General features: G+C 34.3%; 1 long non-coding RNA gene across 1 annotated transcript; it reads left to right on the top strand.

Moving 5' to 3' along the window:
* The first annotated feature begins 410 nt into the window (after positions 1 to 410).
* On the top strand, positions 411 to 10,555 carry LOC134265084 (uncharacterized). The gene is made up of 4 exons (XR_009991687.1): positions 411 to 474; positions 3,281 to 3,462; positions 4,370 to 5,656; positions 5,915 to 10,555. It is a non-coding gene; the product is annotated as an uncharacterized LOC134265084 (long non-coding RNA).
* Positions 10,556 to 15,016: the final 4,461 nt, after the last annotated feature.

Genomic DNA, 15,016 nt, shown 5'->3' with positions numbered 1-15,016 from the left:
CAAGGGCAAGCCAGGTATCATCTGCATTTTGGGATATTTTATGTTCTGTTTTGTTAATAACAATTCCTTTGATGCCTTGATTTTGTTTGATCATAATTGCAAGAATTTCTGCACAAAGAAGAAACAGATAAGGTGCCAAGGGATCTCCTTGACGACATCCTCTTTGGATATAAAACTGTTCGGATAAAAATCCACGTTGAAGCACCGACGCACAAAATTTTGTATTTAGAATTTTTACCTTAACCTTTGACATAGAAGCACGGTTCAATGTCACTGCACACTGGTTACTCAAAGGTACTTTTTTTGAGTATGGACCAGACTAGGCCGACGAATAAAAATATGCTCCAGACAAGAATTTGAACATTAAGGCTATTTTATAATTCTTAATTCTGATCGGGTTCGGTATTGAATTTATATTAAACTTTTGTTTTAAATCCTGTGAACGTTGACATAATTTAAATGGATGAAAAGATGGTAATTGTTGTAATATATATATATTAATGTACATACTTTAATTTTTGATTGGTAATCACCACTTATTTCTTTTATATCACTTAAATCAAGTTTTGATTGAATTATTCATTTATTAATAAGTGAAACTTGTATGCTACAATTAAAAGCTTGCTAGTCCTCAGCCAGAACCACTGCTATTTTGAGGTTGCTTTATAGCGAAATTGAAAGAAGACTTTTGATTAAAGTATATATATATATATAATTACTAACCGACTGTAATCTTAATATAAATTACGAACATCACCTTATACCTATAGAGATCTCTCAAATTGGTAAGTGAGAATTCTGGTGCAGCCGTTTTGGAGTTTAATTTTAATTTAAATTTTAATTAGACGTATTTTGAAATGCTACTAAGTACATAGATTCTAGGACAAAATGCTACACACACACCCAAGGCAAGGAAATACATGAAATTCCTATTCTGCTTAGGGAATACACGTATTTACTGATTTCAGTTAGGAAATACACGTATTTACTGAACTTTTTCATACTTTTTACACATATTTACCGACTGCATTTTGGTGGAATAATTTAAAATATGAATTATAAAATATAAACAGATGCACAGTCCATTCAATGTTGATATCAGTTAGCATAATTATCACGCGTGAATGAATAATATGTAAAATAAACTTTTGATTACTTATTAATTTTAAAATTTGCATTATTTGTAAATTTTTTTCCAAAAAAACTTAATAATGATATTCTGCTTTCATTTTCTGGAATGTGTTGATTTGAACATATTTTATTGATTATACTTTACAATTGGGATTGGGCAAAAGTTCTAAAAACTTATTACGCCCTTTCCCTATATATACATTATACCAAACATATTTACATACATGGGTTTCAGCTTAAAATGAAATAACAACAATAATGATAATATATAATAATCAGAGTAAAACACATTCAATGGAATATATTTCATATGTAATAGACATGCTGTATAAGATTTACAATTAGAAATAATTATTGTATCAACCAAATCGTCCTGACTTTTTATTAAAAGTTTGTACAATAGAAAATATATAGGTATTCATTTTCAAAATCATTGAACGATTTGTCTCCCCAGAGTAAAGTGTGAGTATCGACAGTGTGTAATTTACCCATTCGCAAAAATTTGTCAAAAAATTCTTTCCTGTATTCTGTATATTTTTTGCATGAGAAGAAATAATGGTGAGTATCCTCCACTCTTCCACAAGAACATAGTGGACTCAAGATTACACTACATCGAAAAAGATCGCTATTAAGCACACAGTTATGTCTAAGCCTCGTGTGTATTATATTTAAGCGTCGATTTCCATAACTGAAGTAAGAGGGTGGCATTTGTTTATTGTAAGGAATAGACTTTTTAAAAATAGATAACGAGGGAGAATTTCTTACATTAAGAGGTAATGAGTTCCATTCTTCAATAACAAGGGGAACGAAAGTTGATTTGTAAGCTTGCAATCTGCATTTGGGTATGTTATAGTTCTGAGAGTTTCTCGTACTGTAACTTGATGGATTACATCGTAAGTTAGGGATTATATCAGTGAGATATTCAGGAACTTGGTTTTTATCAATTTTATACATTGTAGTTAGTCTGGTCTTTTTCCTTCTTTCGTGTAATGGTTCCCATCCAGTTTAATTCAAAGTAAAGTGCATCTTTAGAAGCTAACAGAGTTAATCCTGTGACAATTCTAGCAGCACATCATTGTAATTTTTCTAATTTTTCGCTGTCACCTATATTACACCCACCCCACACCAAGGAAGCGTATTCTAACTGTGGCCTAATAAAGGTTGTGTACATGAACGAAAGAGTTTTTCGGTTGACAACAAATTTAAGTTTTTTTAACAAGCCCAATTTTTATATGCTTTGGCTAGAATAGTATCAATATGTGTAGACCAACTAAGATCTTGTGAGAAAAAAATTCCTAAATGTGTTCTCTATATCACAGCATTCTTTCACTAACTTTAAGTAATTTAATCTAAAAAAAAAAACTAAAATCGCTTACTGGCATTTCTTTTTGGTTTATTAAATATTCATACAATGCTACATTTATTGACAGTAAATTAAAAACCCTAAAGCATCTTATTTGCAAATAAAACAATCCGTATCCGGTCTCCTAAATTAAAAAAATTAAAAAAAAAAACACTTGTAAACACTTGTAAAATTTTCCACCCACATATTTTAATAGTTCAAAATAGAAAAATAAACATTGTTTTTTTCTTATAAGCTTAAATAAGTAATAATTGCAAAACATATCTATGTTACCATAATTTTAAAGACGTAAGACTCAAATAAACAGTAGTGTCGTTTACTGATTTTGATTTTCAAAAATCAGTAAACGACAGAAGTACCGAGTATATCAACATTTAATAATCGTACATTTTTGACGGAATGTTATAAAGGATATGTATATTCATCCAGCTTAGTTCAGTAAAAACACGTAAAATTAGCTTAAACTTTCAGTAAATACACGAATTTCCTAGCAATTCAGTAATTACGCGTATTTCCTAAAACGGCCAGTAAATACATGTATTTACTGAATGGTTTAGGAAATACATGAAATTCCTGATTTCACATATTTACTGTAACATATACAGTAAACATGTTCTTTATAACCGAGTTTTAGAGTAATTCAAAATTGTCTCTATTTTCATATGTTCATTCTAAAACCTAGTTAAGTTCTGTTTGCATACGGTATCAGAAGTAGTATATTCCCCAGTGGATCATAAGCTCTTCTGCAGCCTTCAATAGCTCCTCATTTTGGTTGTTCTTTTTTAGATCATTGTGAACTTTGCTGATGCAGGTCTGAAGCTTGGCCAAAGCTACCTCATAGGATTTTATAATGATCTTGTCGTTAGGCCTTCCCTTGAGAAGTCTTCCATATATGCAATACTCCTCAACAATGGGGTTATCAGGAAGAAGCCTATGTACTTTGCTGGACATGGAATCTGCATAAGAAGGTATGCATTAATACGACATCCTCAGTATAATCAATAAGTTTAAAGAGTGGAAGGAGATGAGGATGATGTTATTTTAAATTTATTCAAGTTCATGGAATTTAACATTATTTTGAAATTACCTGTATTTTGTGCCTTGCTTGTTTACCTTTTAACCCTGTTAATGTTGAAAATTATTTTATTCAACCATTTTCAAACTCTTATTTAAAATCAGGAAATATATGGTTTTGCATGTGCATACCTGATTTATCGGGTTTCTTGCAGGACTCATGATTAGCTGTGGCTGAATTGTCTGATTCAAAATGAAAATGAAATGTAAAATTTCATAGCACAATTACTGCATATGTATATTTTGAGAAACATATTTAGTAAGTTCCAATTCTATTCTAGCAAATTTTATTAGTATTACCTTTTTTACTTGCAAAAAGTTTCCTCTTGCAGCTTGTAAATTTCTTAGTACTTCTATTTTGAAATGCATCTGGATAAAAAAAAAAGTTAGAGGTATATAAATGAAATATGTGGGGCAGTGTAATTTTGAGAAAAAAATTTCAGCATAAGATACTAGTAATCTACTTTGACATCATTTTTTCAAAATATTATGTAGTCGCCAACACATCTTTTTTCCACTATTGTTGATAAAGAGTTCTTAGCGCATTCTTTTGTGACAAAGTCTGAAAATGTACAAATCTGACGGGATTTCCGGAACAAATTTAAAGTAACATAAACATATAAACACTATGTTAAATGCTTGTTGAAGGAATCCTAACATTGGTTAATGAAGCATTTTACTGTTGTGGACTTGATATGCATCAATAGTAAAAATGACAATGATAGCAATTTATATCTTTTGTTTACGGAGGGTATTGTGTATGAGTATATATACATAATGTATATATATTTTGTTTTGTAGGACTTGCCAGATAATTGAGGATTGGTAGAGTCTATGACCCCAGCCTCCTGATCTTCCACGGCGCAAATGTCCATGTTCTCCTCACCATCTCTTTCTCGCGAGTCTGTAGCCTGAATCTCTGTGCCTCCAGGATCATTCACATCTCTTTGGCCTGAGTCTAAATTTCAAGATCAATTTTCATTAGTATCTGCTGATATTTCTCTGAGCATGTTGAGCATAGATTTTATGAGTTGATTTGTATTAGGGCCCTGCATTGAACAAAAAATGCTCTACAGAAATCATCCTGTCTGTCTGTACATATTTCTGGATGGCACTTAAAGCATCTCCGGTATATTCTAGAAATTTTCATGAAGGTCTCTTAAATAGACTGCTCAAAAAGTTGGTTCTATGTATCCCAGACCTCTGGTCATACCCTGTGAATATGTGTACAAATTTTTAATTGATAGTATGTTGTACTTACATGTACACAATGTAGGTGTAGTAGGTATTTTGAAAAACTGATTGATTGAATATATATTGTTTAACGTACGTCTTTCTCGAGAACTTTTCACTCATAAGGAGATACCACCCCTTGCTGGTGGAGAGCTGCAAATTTTGTTCCATACTCGGCACTCAGGGCCATTGAGCAGGGAGGGATCTTTTTTGTGCTAGCACCTACTGTGACACGGGACCTCGTTTTAAACAGTTTCATCCAAAGGATCGGTCTCCACGTCCCACAGTGGGATTTGAACCTGCAACGTAAGGATTGACTCCTTACTTCACGACTCTGGAGCAGGCACTCTAACCACTGCTCTACCCAGGCGACTATTTTAAAAGAAGAATGTGTAAAGATTTCAGTTTGCCTATAGGTTTCTCTATCCATGCATCTTTATAAGTCTGAACTATTTTTTGAGTCTGAGCATTGTGGGGCCCTATACACAAAATTTTACAAGCAAAATAGTAGGATAAAATTGCAAGAAGGATGATTTTATTATATTACAGTAAGTTTTTAAGTTTTGTTTTCAATTTATTCAGAACACTCATGAATGTAATTTACAATAATAGGACTAAGAAATTTTCAAGATGCATCACTACTTTTTCTGCAAAATATTGTAGGACACCTGCTGAGAACGGATTGGTTTGGACGTCATTTGTCTCCATCCCTGCACATTCCTGCCCTGCTGCATCCCTGCCCATAACTTCAAATGCATCATGTGAGTCTCCACCACCCAAATCTTGGACTGGACAGGCTTTTGAGTCCTTGTCCCCTTCAGCTGAAATTGCAACAGAATCCATGCATTTCTATAAGTTTGTACTATTTTTTAAGTCCGAGCATTGTGGGGCCCTAAATGCAAAATTTTACAAGCAAAATTTTCAAGCACTAGTTCAATTAATATGTCAAGTAGGATAAAATTGCTTAATGTACAAGTAAGATGATTTTATTATATTACAGTAAGTTTTAAGTTTTGTTTTCAATTTATTCAGAACACTCATGAATGTAATTGATAATAATAGGACTAAGAAATTTTCAAGATGCATCACTACTTTTTCTGCAAAATATTGTAGGACACACCTGCTGAGAACGGATTGGTTTGGACCTCATTTGTCTCCATCCCTGCACTTTCCTGCCCTGCTGCATCCCTGCCCGTAACTTCAAATGCATCACCTGAGTCTCCACCACCCAAATCTCGGACTGGACAGCCTTTTGAGTCCTGGTCGCCTTCAACTGAAATTGCAACAGAATTTACAATTTTTACTCATCTAAGTTATAATTAAGTGAATTTTCAAGGTTTTCAGTTAAGTGTTGAGCTCACTTGATTTAAAGTTAGCTTTTGGTTTTTTATAAGGGAAAAATTAGTCAATGTATTTTTTAGTCAGTACCTGGGTTATCAGTGATTGCTTGGATTTGGTTGTCTGTTCTGTGTGAGTTCTCTTCTCTAGTTTTTAGAGCAGAATTGGCCTTGATTTGTCTGTCAGAGTCTAGATATAAATAGGAAATAAGGTTTATTGCTATAAAGTTCCAAATAGATGTTATATTGAAAGGATAAATACCTAAGCATTCTTCTTCTAAAGATTCTTCTGTTAGGTTTGAGTTGTCCACCAGAAGCTCTGAAAAAAAGAAATAAGATATATTATTTTCTGTAGTAAAGATTTTCAATGTGCTTTATATTTTTATGAAATCTATAATCCATTTCATTGTAGACAACAATTTTTCTCCCCTTTCTAGTTGTATGCACTTACAAAAGCTCTAAACACTGCTCACGGAATTCAAATCCCATGGAAGTTTGTTTCAGTTAGAGTAATCTGCCCTTTGATATAATGATATTTGATATTTTAGGAATGAGCAACCCTGTATATAATTCAGTAATATGTCGATCACCAAGTCCATTATAAATGGTCACTAATTTGGCGATTTATAGAAAATTTTTCGACACAAATCAAATTTTTAGGTGTCATGGGGACTAAAATAGGATGAGAATAGAGGATTTTTTTTTATTGTGGTCTTGTTACTTTTTAGATTAAGTTTATTATAATTTCTTACCTTCATTTTTAAGTATCCTTGACTTCTTTCCCTCAAACACTTTGATTTTAGTTAGTGGTAGCTGAAGTCTCCTGGCCTCAAACTCTGTTAAGCACTTACTCCAGGCCACAGAAGTCCTTTCCTTGTAGTCTTGTAATGTTTGAGACCTGAAGTGTAGAACCGGGGGTTGTGGATGTTCTGAGCATGTTGGTCCATCATGAAAGACAATTTGATCTTCTTTAACTGACCACCAGTAATCTTTTCCTTGTAAGAGATAATCTGCTATCTGTTCTAGGTGGGTTTGGAAGAGATATGGCCTAGTTCTTAGTAGATCTAGTGGGAAAGTTGAATTCTCTGCTGGTGGCAGGAGTCTTGCTTGGTGACTTATGTTTGATTCTTGTTGTTTGTAACTGCTATTTCTTGTCTCGCTCTGCTGTTGGATGTTGTATCTCATTACGGCGTTATCGATGACCTTTCCACACTGCCTACTAGATGTTCTCAAGGATATTGTCCTCAGATCCCCAAATGATCGCTCTTCTTGTTCAGGTATTAACGATCTGAGGCAAAAAAGCCTGTATGTTTGTGGAGTGTGGACTGTGAGGCAGTGAAAATGACACCCGTAAAATTTTCGAGCAGTCATTTTCTTGGGAATTCCAATTATGCGCTTGCATAAAAAGCTAAATAGAAAGCATTGATTATGGAATCTAAGAATTCTCTTTGAAGTTCTTTGGCTATTTAGACTGTAGCATATTGAAATAATTTCTACGAGAGAGGTGCACATGTCCACTATGTCTTTAGAGATTTTTCCTTCTGCATTCTGTGTGGTAACAAAATTTGCCAGTTTTATTGCATATAATCTTGCATCTGAACCCTTCAACTGGTTTTTATCCCCGATCGTTAGTTCCGAAAACTTTTCAAATTCTTGTTGTGCCTTTTTATCTTCGATATGTGCAGGGAGTTCGGTTATCAAATTTTGGACAACATTGGTGAGGTCATGAAGAGGCTCGGATGCTGGAATCTCGTACATGGACAACACATCAGAATTGGAATTATCACTGCATAAAAGAGCTGGTGGTCGTTGTGTGCCATGCAGAATTGTGGCGAGTTGCTCTTGCATTTCAGGCTTGGACATATAAAAGGTGTCGACTCCCCTGGCTTCCAGTTCTTCTATCAAATCATCTCGTTTTAAATTATTTAATGGACTCAAATTTTCTAAGGAAAACCCTTTCCATAGACAACCAGCTCTGAACAATTTTACCCTTTCTTGCAAAGATGGAGAATGAAATCTCATGGCACACTCTAAATTCTGGTGTTCCGCTGCCTTAATGCCACAGAGACAACTGTAGTGTCCACCTCTCTGTTGTCCGGCTTCAAATTGCCTAGCTGGTCCATCACCAGTGAACACCCTGACTTTGTCGTAGATAAAGAATCCTTTGTGGGTTGTTGGAGTTTGGATTTCTGCAAGGTCGGCTATTCTTGTGTCTAAATATGTCATCTGGTCACTGTCACTGGACTTTGATTGGCCTAGAATATACAGATAGGGCTTCTCTACTGCACTCTGAACATCTATTGGGGTTTTATCTGGAAATCTCTCTCGGAACTCCTCATTTGTCAGGAACACAGATGGATCATATAATGTTGAAACCATAAAGGCCACATAACTATGGTTGAGGATGTCGCTGTGATCGTGCCAGAACTTGAGATGCCGAGTATTTTCTGTGTTAATCTCTTTATGGTTAAGATTTCTAAAAAGGTTGGACTGATCTGTGTTCATTTGGTACCTGATTTTCTCTAAGGGTATTTTCCTACCATGAACCTGAAGAGACACATCTTGAAGTTTTCCGTTTGACATTATTTTATTTCTTTTAATTATCTTTGGAGCAATCTTCTCACCAATGTAAATTTCACTTGTGTGGAGTTTTCTCTGGATTGCATTTTGAAGACTTTTTGTTGGACGTGGGGTGGGGATCGATACTCTTTTGTAGAGTTTATACTTGGCTCTGCGGACCCTCTGAAAGTAATCTCTACCACTGAGCCTTTGTAGGGGGTTGAATTTGTTCACATTCACACCTAAAGCTTTAGCAATCTCTAACAAGACCTGTCCAGCATTTGGGGGTCTCACCCCATTTTTGTTAGTCAAGTTGAATTTAATGGCTAAACCCCTCCAACTTACTTTGGAGCCAGATGGAATTGCATTTACATGCTTTAGAAATGCTTGTTTTTCAAAGTTGTAATTTTGTAGATTGCCTGTATGTCTCTTTGCCTTCCTCTCCCCAGACTTGACCATTTTTGTTGTTTTTTCACTGCGTTCTCTTGCCGCCGTCGGTGTTTCAAAGAAACTAGCTTTTCTATCTCTATCTCGTTGATTGTAAGAAAGTCCAGATGAAAGAAAAGAGTTAATTTCATTTTCATTTGAGAGGATGTTTGAAACTTTTTCACTGCTTTTTTTTGTCTCATTGATTTTTTCTTTGAATTTTTGCACTCCTGATTGTTTTTCAGTTAATTTGTAATGGAATGAAGCAGCATTTTTAAGGGTAGTCTGAAATTTTGATTCAAAGATAGGTTCTAAAATGTTCAGCATTTGTAGTTGCCCATTTGCAGTTCTGTTTGGGGTTAGTGTTTCTATTTCATCAGCTAATTCTTTTGCTTTTGACATGATGTTTTCTGTGTTTTCACTGATAGATGTGTGCAGAGTTGATAATGTTGGATAACTGGCCTCACATCTGGCACAATCTTGTAAGGAATGCAAATTTTTTTCTCTTTCTGATAAAAGAGACCATGATTGTAATGAGAATTTCTGAAGAAATTGCTGTTTTTCACCATTTTTGTTGGAATTTTTCCAGTACTTGTTATTTGTTAGATAATTTTGCAGTCTGGAAAGGTTTGGTTTGAATTTTTTGTAGGACACGTACATTTTGGGATATCTATGCATAACACTTTGGTAAAAGTCATAACGTGCCGGTGCTGAAATAGTGTTGCTAAATTTGCTGACTTGAAGTTGAGTTGTTGAAAGTGTAGATTCTTTTGAGTTAGACTCTGTTTTGTTTTTCCACCATTCAACTGAATTTTCATCTTTTGAACTTCTAGCTATTATGACCTTAGCAAAGTTGCAGTAATTCATATTTACCAAAAGTCTGATACACTGTACTAGTAGTTCATAATATTTGTGTACATTACCATATTCTGCAAATCATTGGGGTCTTTGTAGCAGACGCCATTGTAATGTATATTCTCTAAGAAAAATTCTTAGGTTATGAAAAAAGAAAAAAAATCATTTTTAAAAACTTTATCACAATTTTTCATTTTATCAAAATTAATTTTTATAAAATGCACCCCACTAATTTTTTTTTGCTGCCAGTATTGCAAAAAACTCACAGCACATAAACCTTATTTTGGCTTTATAGCTTAAGTTTTTCAACAAAAATTGACTGAAAACTTTGAAAATATTTCTTAGTTATACAAAGGTAACATTTTTTAACTTGTATGAGCTGTATTTAACTTTTTCATTTCGGGGCCTTTTGGTTTAGAGGGTATAATATTTATACAAATTTTAGGTGAATAACTTCATTAATACTTAAATAACTTTACAATTGTGCTAATATTAACTATTGAAGTCAAATTTTGCTGTCTTACTTTTTAAATAGAAAACGAAATTGATAGCAATGTATTTATTATGCAAAAAGGGGGGGGGGTGTATGTACTTCGTATTTTTTTTCCTGTTCTGTGTTGGATATTAAATATGAAATAAATAAATGAAAAGAAAGATTTGTTTTGTTTTGTATTATTTTATTTATTGATTATTCATATGTAAATTGATGTGAATAAATGAAAAATGGCACAGAATTGTCCTTTATATACATGTATTATAACGTGGTCCATTGATGCACAAGGACAGGTTCAGTGGTTGGTATTTGGAATATCGGTGAGAAATGCCAAGGAGTCATAGACCTGAAATGAGAACAAAATAATATTTTTGATAAATTCAATCATTTTTATTCATTATTAAGCGAATCTAGAGGCATTCGGAGAAATCCATTGAATAAAGAGTTCGATTTTCCCGCATTGTTTACAAGATGATTATCTACCCTTGTTATGAATTATCTCCCCATGATCCTGGTCATTGGTGCGTTTACATTTTGACTTCTCGACAGGAGAAACGATGTAAGGTATATAAATCGGCCCAGTGCAAGGGCATAACCTCAATGGATTTCTATGATATTTTATAGAACAAAAGAAAAATGATTATAGATTGTAAAAAGTGCTGCGATCCTGTTGAAATCGGGTTTAATTTATTGGTACTGGGTGTAATACTATTATTGTCCAGAGCGTATGTGCATATTATGACAGATTCTTTAGCCTAGTATATATTTACTTATGAGTGTTAATAAGATTATCTATTCAAAATGAAAATTGTCTTTTGACAAGCACCCCCTACAGATCCCTATATCCGTGAATGAGTAAGAGCTCGAGTCCGCGAACTCTGGAAATGTACATAAAATTAGACACTACGATTTTAAAGCTATAACGTTTAAGATTCTAATATGTTACACTACCTTACCATGTAAATTAAATATCATCAACAAATCAGAACTGAGAAAAGGGGGCGTGGGTCAGAACCCCACGAGAAAATTTCTTAGTTCCATCTACATGACATTATTAAACTAAGAAAATGCACGATAACAAGATATAAGTCACCTGATTATCATGTAAAAACTTTTCAACAATTGAATTTAAATAGTGCTTTAACCCAGAGGCCATGACTATCACAATTTTGTAAGAGGCACCATGCTTATCACAACTATACACTAAGCCCCCTCCCCCCCCCCCCATTTTCCCCTAACCTTACTTATACTATATAGGACATGTTAATTGAAAGTCAGCCCCACCCACCCACTATTAATAACGTATGAAAAATGTACTATAAAAAGTGGTACTGAAAAATAGTTGACATTGAAAAGAAAGTTTGCCCCCCCCCCCCCCCCCCCCCCCCCTATGAAACACAATTTTCAACTTTGGACAACTTTTTCCTTTTTTTTTCTTTTTTGCATGTCAACTTTTTTCAAAAACGATGCTACGTGCCCTGAAATTAACGAATCACAAACTGGCATCCTTCCTCCTCATAACTATGTACATACTTCTTTGGTTTAATAACCAGGTGCAGAAAAAAAATTTCAAAAGAAATAATTCATTTTCACAATATTACTTTTATATTCCAACTCTAGCATTAGAACCACTGACCCATATTTTTTTTAAATATGTGTTTTGTTTGCTGATATGAACTTTGCAGCCCCGCAATATTCATCTTAAAACCGGAAGCACGATTTCGTAAATTTGAAATCTTGATCCCGAATCAAATTTCACATCCAGAGAGAAAAAACAATCGGCATTTTTATTTTTTTTTTCTAAAAAATTCTAAACCTTGACCGACGTAAACATGAAAATAAAAAGAATGTCTAAAATATGTAATTTAGATCATTGACATATTAACCAGGAGCAATGGAAAACATGTTAAAAGAATCCACCCATTTCACTAAATAATCATTAGAATCCCACCCTAACACCAGAACCCCTAACTCAGGGGCCCTGAAATTCAAAAATTGGAAAAAGGCAGTTTTATTCAATATAACTATGTACTTTGTTAGTTTGTTTAATGACCAGATGTATAGAACAAGATTTTAAAAGAATTAATATATTCTCACTATAAATTTGGTAGAGGCATCCATATTCAATATAAGTATGTACTTGGTTAATTTATTTAATGCCCAGGAGCAGAGAATAAGATTTTCAAAGAATTATGCAATTTCACGATATAATCAATAGAGCCCAACCCTAGCACTGGAACCCCTGACCCAGGGGCCGTGAATTGCAAAATTTTGGTAGAGGCATCCTTATTCAACAGAACTATGTACTTGGTTAATTTATTTTATGCACAGGAGCAGAAAAGAACATTTTCAAAGAATTTAAGCATTTTCATTATAAAATCTAATTAACCCCTTCCTAGCACTAGAACCCCTGATCCTGGGTCCACAAAATTCACAATTTTTGTAGAGGCACTCTTCTTCATCATAACTATGTTTATGTAGTTTATGTACTTAGTTAGTCTGCTTAATACACAAGAACATAGAAAAGATTTTTATGCCCCCGGATCGAAAGATCGGGGGTATATTGTTTTTGTCCTGTCTGTCTGTCTGTCTGTCTGTCTGTTTGTTTGTTTGTTTGTTTGTTTGTTTGTCCCACAACTTTAACCTAGCCCATAATTATTGAGTGGTTGGGGCTATGGCTTTCACAATTCAACAGTGTTACTTGTGACATGACCTTTCTTTGAGTACCACCAAATTTAATCTCTTGACCTTGGAGTTTGACATACTTTTTATTCTATTTGTTATAAACTTTAACCTTCGCCATAACTTTTGAACAGATCGAGATAGAGACTTCATATTTGAAATGCATACTCCACTAAATAAGCACTTTCAACTGATACCAAGGACAATGACCTTTTGACCTTGTCTGTGACCTATATGCTAAAAATAGATTTGTTAAAAAACTTTCAGTATAACTTTTGAACCATAGGAGATAGAGACTTTATATTTGGTATGCCTATTTCATCAATTAAGTGCTTTCAAACGACACCGAGGTCAATGACCTTGTGACCTTGACTGTAACCTTTATGCTAAGATTAGCTTTTTCGAACTTTGTTGCCCCCGGGGGCACAGTGTTTCACAAACACATCTTGTTAAAGAATGTTTTTCACTATATAATTAATTATGCCCTGCCCTAAATCCAGGAACTCCTGTCCTGGAGCCATAAAAATAAATATTTTGGTAGTAGCACTCTTGCTCATCATTACTATGTACTCAATTACTCAATACTTTATTTATTACCCAAGAGCAGAGAAGAAAATTTTCAAAGAAATAATGCATTCTCACTACTGTATAGGGGGAAAATAACTCGCGGTGTTAATATTCGCTATATTCACCGTGTTAATCGATCCGTGAATTCAAGAAACAGTGAATAAGTTATAAATAGGTGTAGAAAAGTGAGGAAACTTTTATCATATACAAATTTCGTGAATTCAAGAAACCGTGATTGTGTCAAAGAAGAGAAAAACGTGAAAATTACAACCCGTGAAATTAATCCCCTATACAGTATATACTTGTTTTAGCCCCCTCCTAGCACTAAAACCCCTGACCCCTGGACAATGATTTTCAAAGACTCAATGCTGATTACAATCATGCAAACAGTTTGATTGCTTGATGTCCAGCAATAGAGAAGATTTTTAAAGATTGCACTAATTTTAGTGGATTTGGCCCCACCCTCTCAGACCCCAGTGGGGCAGGGATCATGAAATTAACAAGAGGCCCACGGGCCTTAAAGGTCACCTGAGCATCATGCAACAACTTTCAAGTGCTTGAATTTGGTTCATATTTTAAGCCAGATTCTATGGCATTTACAATTTTGAAAGAGGCACCATTGCTAATCATAACTACATGTATATACTTAACAATTCTTGGTTTAGTGATTTAATTCCCATGGGCAAGGTAGGGGAACAGAAAATGCATTTCCGCAAATCAGTAATATTCAGCAATAATCAGTGGTGCCCACTACCACACATGAACCCCTGACCCTAGGTCCACACAATGCACAATTTTGAAAAGGCACCCTTGCTTCAAAAAATATTTAATCAATACAAACGGGCAGATTTCAAACAATTAATTCATTTTCATTATATAAGAGTAGAAGCCCCCCCCCCTCCGCTATGGTACTCCTGATCCAGGGGCCTTGAAATTCAAAATTATGGAAGAAGCTAAGGGCTCTTGCTCATCATAACTATAAAAGTAGTTCATCTGCTTAATAACCTGGAACAGGGATATTTTCAAAGAATTCATGTATTTTCACTATAAAAGTATATAATCAATAGAGCCCCACCCTAACACCAGAGCCCCTGACCCTTGGCCTTGACATTCAGAATTCTAGAAGAAAGGCTCATGCTTAACATAACTATGTAGTTAATTAGTTTATTTAATACCCAGTAGCAGAGAAGAACATATTCAAAGAATTCATGTATTTTCACTATATAATCAATAAAGAACCCCACCCTAACACCAGAATCCCTGACCCTTTGGCCATTAAATTCACAATTTTGGTAG

This window comes from Saccostrea cucullata, unplaced genomic scaffold, assembly GCF_032062105.1.
Source record: "Saccostrea cucullata isolate Sc308-1 unplaced genomic scaffold, CSIRO_AGI_Scuc_v1 ctg4564, whole genome shotgun sequence".
Lineage (NCBI taxonomy): Eukaryota > Metazoa > Mollusca > Bivalvia > Ostreida > Ostreidae > Saccostrea > Saccostrea cuccullata.
The sequence above is the reverse complement of the archived record's forward strand: the minus strand, read 5'-3'. Positions and strand labels throughout refer to the sequence as shown.